The sequence below is a fragment of the Scyliorhinus canicula genome, chromosome 12 (assembly GCF_902713615.1).
Source record: "Scyliorhinus canicula chromosome 12, sScyCan1.1, whole genome shotgun sequence".
Classification (NCBI taxonomy): Eukaryota; Metazoa; Chordata; class Chondrichthyes; order Carcharhiniformes; family Scyliorhinidae; genus Scyliorhinus; species Scyliorhinus canicula.
This window is the reverse complement of record NC_052157.1, coordinates 158090803-158101057: the sequence shown is the minus strand read 5'-3', so window position 1 is coordinate 158101057 and position 10255 is coordinate 158090803. Positions and strand designations below refer to the sequence as shown.

At 47.4% G+C, this 10255-nt stretch overlaps 1 pseudogene; it reads right to left on the bottom strand.

Annotated features, from left to right (window-relative positions):
* Positions 1-751: 751 nt before the first annotated feature.
* LOC119975342 lies at positions 752-953 on the bottom strand (annotated as a pseudogene).
* Positions 954-10255: the final 9302 nt, after the last annotated feature.

The following is a 10255-nucleotide window of genomic DNA, read 5'->3' as shown; positions in this document are numbered from 1 at the left end:
TGGAGAGTCTAAAGCCAAACCATTTTTTGGGTGAATTCCACCCATTGTGTATGTCAACGGTAGAGATTGATAGATTTCTGATTAACAATAGCTTTTTTAAAATTACTTTATCAGTTACAAAGCCAGAGCTCAGAGTCTGGACAGGGGCAAACCCCTAATCCAGCTCCCTACCCGCTCCAAAAACCAACCCAACTTGAATCCAACTTATGGGGCGCGATTCTCCCAACAGGAGACTAAGTGCCGATGCCGGAGTGAAAACCAGAGTGTTTCACTCTGGCATCGGAGGCTGCTCCTCGCCCCCTATTCTCTCACCCCCAGGGGGCTAGGAGAGGCGCCGCGTCAATTTCACGCGCCGGGCCTTGGCGCATGCGCGGTTGCCGTCCTCCCCGCGGGCGCCCCGCAAGACATGGAGGATTGATCTTGTGGGACGGCGGAGGAAACAGAGTGCGTCCTTTAGAGACGCCAGCCCGCCAATCGATGGGCCAGACCCCTCCTGAGCATCCCCCTGGTGCTCGATCCTCCCTTCCCCCCCCACCCCCCCCACAGGCCGCACACGCAGCATTCGCGCACTGTTCACGCCGGCAGCAACCAGGTGTGGTTGGCGCTGGCGTGAATCGGTCGGATTGGGCAGGCCACTCGGCCCATCCGGGCCGGAGAATCGCCGCTCGACCGTTAGAAACGGCGAGCGGTGATTCTCCGAGCGGCCTGTTGTAAAACTCGGCACGCCGTTTTGGGGGGGGGGTGGGAGAGTCGCGTGCGGGTGCCAGGGCGGCATGGCGGGAATCGCCCGGCACTCCCGCGATTCTCCCACCTGGCGTGGGGGGCGGAGAATCGCGCCCATGGTTCTTACAAGAGAGACACACCAGACCCAGTACCACACCTGACCTCACGCTCATCTTAGCCAAAAAGAACAGATACTACACTTGATCTTAGCCAAAAGGTCGAGAAGTGATTGATTAACAAAAACTTAGAGTTACATGGGAATAGTGTGTGTAAAAGGCATTAAAGTGTCTGATCGTATCGAATGGTGGAGCAGGCTCGACGGGCTGAATGGTCTATTCCTGTTCCTATGTTCCCATGAGTTAAACATCAACACGAAAACTGCAATACGTATTTGCATAGAGACTTTAATGTAGTAACACATCTCAAGATGCTTCATAGGTGTGTAATCAGCCAAAAATTGATGCTGAGTCAAAGAAGAGAAGGTTTCAAGAGGAGAGAAAAGAGAGTTTGTGGTGAGGGTTCCAGAGCTTCGGGTCTGGACAGCTGATGGCACAGTGATGCCTGTAGTGGGCTGAAGGAAACGGGGGATGCACAAGAAGCCAGAGTTGTAGGAGTGCCGGGATATGTTGCTGGAGGAGATTACAATTCCTTTACTTACTCCAGTTATGCTGCTTGTTTGGCAGATAAGGTGCTAAAAGCACATTGTAATATTGCTATACAGTGGCAATTGGCAACACACTAGTGAGACCATCTTCAATATAAGCATCCAACAAGAAAAATGCAAAAAGGCCTCGAATGCTTATTGGAATGACAGTGACTGGAAATTATGGAATTAGTGTTTTATTTGAACAAACTATTTGGAACAATTTTGCAGCATTTTTATTTTGATAGAGTTATGACAACGATAATAAATCCTCTTCTTATCAATGGTGCCACTGAGCAAGGTCCTGCACAAGATTCAAACTATATTACCTCATGAGAAATGTCCACAATAATTTATCTCTGATGGTAATCTGTAAATCCAGCCGTTCTTGTTAATTAATTCATAGGCAACTCACTTCTTGTCTTAGTTCTCAGAATTGATGGAAGAATATTCTGGCAATTAAGTCATCTGTTTGCCACTATTGTCCGTGCACAATGTGGCTCAGTCGGTATCACTCTCACCTCTGAAGCACAAGGTTCAAGTCCCAATTTGTGGCTCGATCCAATGAAAAACCAAAGGCAGTGCAGCCCAGAGAGAGCATTGTGCTACGGAAATGCTGTCTTTTTGATGAGATATCAAACTGAGGTCCTACCTGCCCTCCCAGGTGATTGTGAAAGATCCCATGGGGTTATTGTTGAAGAAAGGTGGTGGGGGGATGTTATCCTGGTCAATATCTATCTTTTGATCAACATCACAAAAACCGACTATCTGGTCATTATCCATTGTTGACCATGTTCATAATTGTTGCCGGTGATGACACAGCAATAGCCGCACAAGCCATCATTAAACATGAAAATAGTGCTCTGGCATATGTTCCAAAATGCAATTTTTCAGCCTGATGGGTCTACCTGCATCCACTTCTTGTCTACAAAAACTTACCTCCTCTTGTCATGCTTTGATCCTATTTTTGTGTCAACATTCTCTGATTTGAAATTCCTAAATCCATGTTTGAAATGTAAATTGACTGTGTAACTATTCCACATTGTAATGACACCCTCTCACCTGTGGTGACATTGCCATGCCTCACTTGTGTGTTCCTATGTGCTCAGCTATGTATCACTAAAATATTCCAATGCTATGACTAATTCAACTGAAATTTGATTATTTAACTCTAAATAATAAATCAACTTAAAAAAAGAGAGGATGTGTGATTTTAAAATGAGGGTAAATTATTTATGAATATGCTTAATTATCCCTCCCCCACCTCAGTCTCTAATTGCTATTTATCTGCTGAAGACAATAATTGAGCTTGATTTGCAATGTCACAGGGATTGACGAGCATGTGTTATTATTAACTTGTCAACTAAGAATATTTTTGCCAGGAGAACACTACATGAGAATCAGACAGTCTTAATTTAAATCAATTATCAATTGTAGACCTTGGGCGGGATTCTCAAGTTGCTGACGCCGAAATCGTGTTCGCTGATTGGTTGGCGAATCAAAGTTTACGACCAAATCAGGGGCGGCGCCGTTTCACGATGCTCTGCCCCTCTAAAGAACGGCACGCGATGTATCGACAGCTTCAGCATGTTACCTGAGGCCCGCCCCCCAATGCTCCACCTCCGACCTGCCGAGTTCCCGATGGCGTGGGTCTCTCATGGTCTCACCCATCGGGAATTCGGCGTGGCAGCTGCGCACTCAGTCCAGCGCCGCCACAATCGGGGGAGGGCCAATCAGCGGGCAGGGGGGACTTTGCCAGGGGCTGGGGGCACTGGTGTGGCCCGGGGTGCGAGCTGGCCAAAAGGGTCCACGAGCCTCCGGCGCCACGTTGCATGGTGCGCCCGTTGCAGGCCACTGCCATATGCAGCCATGGACCCGGCAATTCTCCGGCTGTACAGGCAGCTAGAGCCAGGTGCTCTACGCTTCCTTGATGCTAGCCCCCAGCCAAACGGAGGATCGGTGGCTGTTTTGCGCCATTTTTTCTGTTGTAAAACGCCACAGTTCCCACGCCGGCATGGGGACATAGCCTCAAAATCGGAGAATCCAGCCCCTTATGTTTTTTGCACATTCCCAATGAGAAGACTAAAAGAGAAAAAGAACTTGGGACTGCTCTATTCCACTTCTGAAATACTTAACAAAGATTGCAGAGTAAGAAAAAAATCCAACACCACTTGTAATGATCTCCTTCTTCTGAGAAAGTGGCAATGGACCGTCTTCCAGTACCAAAGAATGGTTAGTTGGGTCACTTTGGAGGGCACAGGCACTACAATGAAGTCACCTCGGCCCAGAATGGATAAAGACGGCAGTTTTCTTCCCTAAAGAACATCAGGTTAAAGTCCAAAAGGTTTGTTTCGAATCACTAGCTTTCGGAGCGCAGCTCCTTGATCAGGCGAATGAGCTGCACTCCGAAAGCTAGTGATTCGAAACAATCCTGTTAGACTTTAACCTAGTGTTGTAAGACTTCTTACTGTGCTCACCCCAGTCCAACGCCGGCATCTCCACATAAAGAACTATCAGTGAGTGAGGTTTTTTCTAAACAGATCATCCTATAGCTTCACAGTTTCACTGCTACTTGTTTTTTATTTTTGTGCAGTAAAATAATCTGTACACATTCATATGTCTGTTCAATTTTGGTTTTTTTTGGCAGAAGATCTTTTCCTCGATTGTGAACATTTTAGCACATGTTTGCCAGCAGCACTGCTATGAAATGAGAACTGGGAACTACAAAGATACGTGGGGCCTGACAACATCCTGGCAGTAGAATTGAAGACTCGTGTCATGTAAGCGCCAGGCAATGACCATCTCCAGCAAAAGAGAATCTAACCATATCCTCTTGACATTCGATGCATTACCATTGTTGAATCACACACCATCAACATTTTGGGGGTTAAATGGACCAGAATCTAAACATGTCCAGCCACATAAATACAGTGGTTACAAAAGCAGATCAGAGGCTGTGAATTCTGAGGGGAATTACTTCTTGACTCCCCAAAGCCTGACCACCATCTATAAGGCACAAGTCAGGAGTGTAGTGGAATATCCAGTGTGATGGAATACTCTTCACTTGCCTGAATGAGTGCAGCTCGAACAATATTCGAGAGGTTTCACACCATTTAGGACAAAGCAACCTGCTCGATTGATGCCCCATCCACCAAATAAATATTCACTCCCTCCACCACCCTCACAGTGGCAGCAATGTGTCCACTATACAAGTGCACTGCAGCAACTTACCAAGGTTCCTTCGACCTTACCATCCAAAGCGATGAGGCTGGATTCTCCTCCCCATCGCACCACATTTCTGTTTCACCCCGCCGGCAGGGTGCCCCGTTACGCCAGCTGGCCAATGGGGTTTCCCATTGTGGGGCAGTCCCACGCCGTCGGGAAACCCCCCCCGGGCTGCCGGCAAAACGGAGCATCCCGCTGGCGGAGAATCCAGACCATGATCTCTACCATCTAGATTCAGACAGGAGCGGCAGAATGAAGTTCCCCTTCAAGCCACACAACATGCTGGGTGCGATATAACTAAAAAAAAATGAGTCTGTTCTGGGTGTGATTAGCAGAGTTGTTCCCAGCGCTCGTAGCGCTACTTAACGGCACCTTTTTTTTTAGTGCGCTGGCGAGTAACACCCTCCTCCCACCAAAAGCCGCACTCAGCGTCATTTCCTGCACTGAAAAGCTCTGGCAAGCAGAGCTCCACTATATAGGAAGAGACCGGGACGCCATTTTTAAATGGCGTACCGATCTCTTGACACTCGTGATGCAACCCCTGGACCCGCCCCAACGCCCCAACTCACCTATAAGGGGGTCATCAAGCCCCCCTGAAAGCCACCTCACATGTGCAGGGCACCCCAGGCCCGATCCCTGCGTGGGCAAAATGCCAGCCTGGCACCTTGGCACTGCCAGCCTGTGAACCAGCATGGCAGTGCCACCTGGGAACCTTGGAAGTGCTAGGTTGGCACACCAGTGGCACCGGAGGGTGCCAGGTTGGCAGTGCCAAGGTGTCCGGCTGCACCAGCAGTGCCAAGATGCCACTCTGCCCACACTGGGCCCCAATTGCATGGGAGACCCCCCCAGCTACCGTTCTGCCTGGTCTCCATCTGTGGGGACCAGTACTGATCGGCGACAGGCTGGGGTCTCCTCAGCGAAGCCGAGAGATGCCGGGTAGCCGTTAGCTCTGGTGCCGGCATGGTTAATTGGGTTCTTAATCTGCAAGACTGGGTCCCACCCCTTGTGGGCAGGACCTAGATAGTGATGTCTCACAGGATCTGGTTAGATCTCGCAAGGTATAATGGCCGTCGGAAATCCCGGAGAGGCCTCTCCCGGGATCTATCGGTCACATCGCACCCCAGTTTCAGCAGGACCGTCCGGTAGATCGCGCCCTCTGACTTGGAACTATATTGCTGCTTCTTCACTATTGCTGGGTCAAAATCTTGGAACTCCCTTCTTAACAGCACAGTGGGTTTACCTGTACCGGATGGACTGCAGCATTTAAGCCACCACCGGGCAATTAGTGATGGGCAACTAGCTTAGCCAGCGATGCTCACACCTCATGAAAGAATAACCAGAAGCTTACAGTGCAGGAGCTGAGGCCATGAGGACCTCTACTGTTAGCAAAAAGCAACACCAACTAAAGGGAAAAAAAAACTGCACATCATGCAAGAAATATATGGGCACGGGGTTCCAACCACTTCAAAATGAAAAGCTCACATTCTTCTTTACATTTCACAGGTTTAAAAGGCCAATGTACTCTTCAAAAATAAGGAAAAATATTTAAGCATTTAAATAAAATGAAATGCAAATTTCCGCATCCTGAAAGGATGAAAGGGGGAATGGGGAATAAAACACACATTCAAGAAAATAAATTGCCTCGCATTATAATTTTAAAAATGCTGTTTTGTGGTTTCCTTCCCTATGTTACAGCGCTGCCTTTTCCAAATCAGTGGTGTCATATGCTAGGATAGGCAGATGCCAGATATATTCTCAGAGATTGTCAATCTTGTTCTTTGGTCAACATCTTGGGCAGATCTTGAGTGGTATATGAAGGGATTTTCTCATCCTCACAGCCCGTCCTGATTGAAAGTCCAATGTTTCAGTATTCTAATCATAGCATCAAACCATTTCTTTTAGTAAACCCTAAGGTTCCACACAATGGTTTCATGGTCACAGTGACATCAAAGTATACTTGCTGGAGCATAAATAACCTGCAACATTCTCTTGGGAAATCACAGGATGATTGATGTTCTAACAGCAATGTTATTCTGCTGTCGAAAAAACTAAATGTTAGGAGTAAACTTTATAATCACCTGTTTTCTATTAAACAGTTTGTTGGTCTTTAACACACCCTTCTCCACAGTGTATTTGTTGTTTTTCCTCCTTCCAAATTTGTTAATTATTTTAGTCTGATGAAGTGTACATTCCCAAGATGTCACTACCATTGTATTACCTTTGTAAATGCTGACTTAATTACTGGATATCTCCAGATTATTAGATTTCTAGCAATTTCATTTTGTATTTTTTTTATTTTACTGTTTGTATTGGATTAACTGTTAAATGTCACTTATTTACAATTTACATTGCAATGCTGTGAGGGAATTTGCAATATACACTGTAAAAGGTGATCATTGCTATAAGTAAATATTTGGCAGATGCATCAGCAAAAACAGTATCGGTGTCAGCAATCTTCGGTTTACTCTACAATACCAACACTACGGAAGTTGTTTTGTTACTGAACAGTATTTTGGTTTTTGGGTGACTGCCGTTGCTGCATGATCTCGTCCATTTCTGGTACCTGTACAGATATTGCCAAGAATCAACAGGCCATTACCTAGCAGCAGAAACAACATGCTAGAAGCAATCTAAGTGGAGGAAGATTCATTTAAGTGACTGCAGTTGGCGTGAGGAAGAAAAATGTAATTCACTTTGAGGGGGGAAATGGACCGATGCTGCATAGGTACTGTTATATGTCTGCAGTCAAACTGTCAGGGCCTTTTACATTGCAAGCTTTCTCTCAAGGAAGTGGTGTTGCTCTAGGTTTACTTTTAAATCGCATTCCCTTGTGAACTCGATGCAGATGGGAACTAATGCATCGAGTGGCTGTGACAAATTGAGCAACGTGGATGTGCAAAGTGATTGTGCTATAATGGCATCAACAACTGATGCCACAATGCACAAAGCATAATTGGGACAGGGTCTTATGCTTTATGACATTATCAAATAGTCCCACATTAATCACATTCCTGCCAATGTAGCATTTTTACTAGGCACATCTAGATTGGTAACAGGTGCAAACATTCAGGGGAAAGAATTATCTTCCTGGTTGCTAGTCTAACAAAACCAATCATATTAACTTCATTGTGCCAATAACTGCAAGAGCTCAGGCTGCGGAAGCTGGTGACCAAAGCACCATATAAAAGCAGCTGTTTTATATTAATGCTGTGTTAGACTTGAATCTGCTGCTATATTCTGAGGTCAATATTTCAAATCGACTTCCGGCGGCAGTATGTAGAGGGAGGTCGCACACGAGGGAGCTCCCACCAGAGTACTGAATTTTTAGCCCTTTACGCCCTGTTTCTGGAGGTACATTTGTTTAAAGCCCTACCTGATGAATGATATAATGTGCCCACATCAGGGAAAAGCTCAGAAAGAGTAGGGCAAAGACATCTGAAGAAGGAAATTTGTCACCAGAGTCGGAGATTTCTCAGGGCTCTTCTGTGGGGAAAATGGTGGAGGGTGGAGCTGCGGCTCCGACCACTCCACGAACGGCCGAGGTCCTGACTAGTATCTTGGCAGCAGAATTTGAGAAGCAGAAGTAGTCAATGAGAAGTGGCCCCAGCTCCCATTCAGTTGGCGTTGGAAAAGACCAACGAGCTGGTAAAAGCGGATGACATCATGCCAAAGGGAGTGGAGGCGACTCTCTCGAAGCACAGTGACCAGATTGCCTCTCTGAAAGCTGTGGTGTTGCATTTGTCCAAGGTGAATAAGGCCCTGAAGGCCAAAGTGGACCTTCTGGAAAATCATTCCAGGAGGCAGAATTTCAGAAGCATGGAGTGGCCAGAGGGGATGGAAGGCCCAAATCCCACAGAATACTTTTCAAAGATGTTTGGGTCAATGGTCAGGGAGGGTGGATCCACATCCCCTCCTGAGCTGGATCAAGTGCACCGGGCTCTACGTCAATAGCCATAAAATCATAGAATTCTTACAGTGCAGAAGGATGCCATTCGGCCCATCGAGTCTGCACCAACCTTCTGAAAGAGCGCCCTATCTAGGCCCACTTCCCTGCCCTAACCTGCACACTTTTGGAAACTAAGGGGCAATTTATCGTGGCCAATCCACCTAACCTGCACATCGTTGGAGTGTGGAAGGAAACGGGAGCACCTACGTAGACACGGGGAGAAAGTACAAACTCCACACAGTCACCCAAGGCTAGAATTGAACCCTGGCATTGGGTCCCTGGCATTGTGAGTCAACAGCGCTAACCACTGTGCCACCGTGCTGCTCCGTCCCAGCAAACCGTCCCCGTCCCAACGAACCGGCGCAAGCTGTTATCGTAAAGTTCCATAGTTTTCAGGTGAAGGAAAGGATCCTGAGATGGGTGAAGGATCATCGAGATTATAAATAGGAAGGTCACGCCATCAGGATGAATCAAGATGTTGGAGCAGAACTAGCAAGGTAGAGAGTGGCGTTTAATCAAGCTAAGGCCGTCCTATATAAGAATGGAACTCAATTTGGGCTAGGGTTTCTGGCAAGGGTCAGTGTGACCTTTGAGTGCCAGTGAATGCAGAGGCTTTTGTTAAAAACAAGGCCAGGGTCCAAGTTGATCGGGGTTTCTGTGAGGTGTTTGGATGTTGGGGGTTGGTATGTGATCGTGGGGAGTTGTTGGGCTTTTTTGTGTCTGTCTGCATCTCTTTGTTCCTGGGCAGTTTGATGGTTTCAAAGGTTGGATCTGGGTGAGGGACTCAAGTTTGTGGGGAGTTTTGATCTTTGTGTTATAATTGTTATGGGGAAGAAGGCGGGGTATTCAGCGATTGTGATTTCACATTTTGTGGATTTTGCCCTAGAATCAGCAGAGCTCACCCTAACCAGAGGACACCTGAATCATGACCTTTGGAACCCTCCCTGGTTCCCTGCCCCTCTCAGGCAGAGGACTCACCAGTGGCCCCCACCCCTCTCAATCACCAGCTGTCTCCTCCTAGTGAGGCTGACAGCACTGACTGCCTCTGCCACCATTTCCCAGGCGGTGTTCGTCATAGAATCCCTACAGTGCAAAAGGAGGCCATTCAGCCCATTAAGTCTGCACTGACCCTCCGAAAGAGCACCCCACACAGCACCAATCCCCCACCCTATCCCCGTAATCCCACCTAGGGGCAATTTAGCAAGGCCAATCCACCTAACCTGCACATCTTTGGACTGTGGGTGGAAACCGGAGCATCCGGAGGAAACCTACGCAGACACGGGAAGAATGTGCAAATACCACAGTCACCCAAGGTCGTAATTGAACCCGGGTCTCTGGTGCTGTGAGGCAGCAATGATAACCACTGTGCCACTGTGCCGCCCGTAGGCAGGCTGAAATCTGCGGCTCACCCTGGAGAAGAGGGTGTCCCTCCTGTAACGCGAGGGAGATATTAGGAACTTGGGTCCAGAAATGAGATCCAAGTTATAGCAGCCAATTTAAGGTTAAACAGACTGAGGGGGAAAAAACCTGCTCGCACGGAGTGAAAGGGATACACCTGACCAAGTTACATTGTCCCAGTCAGACTTAAACTTGTTGGTGGGAATACACAGGATGCCCCAGATTCATTGTCCTTTGGGACACTCCAGCCTGACCAGCCATTAGCCCATTACAGAGTCTGATGGCCTGTTTGTCCATCACTGGGAAGTTAGTTGCATATC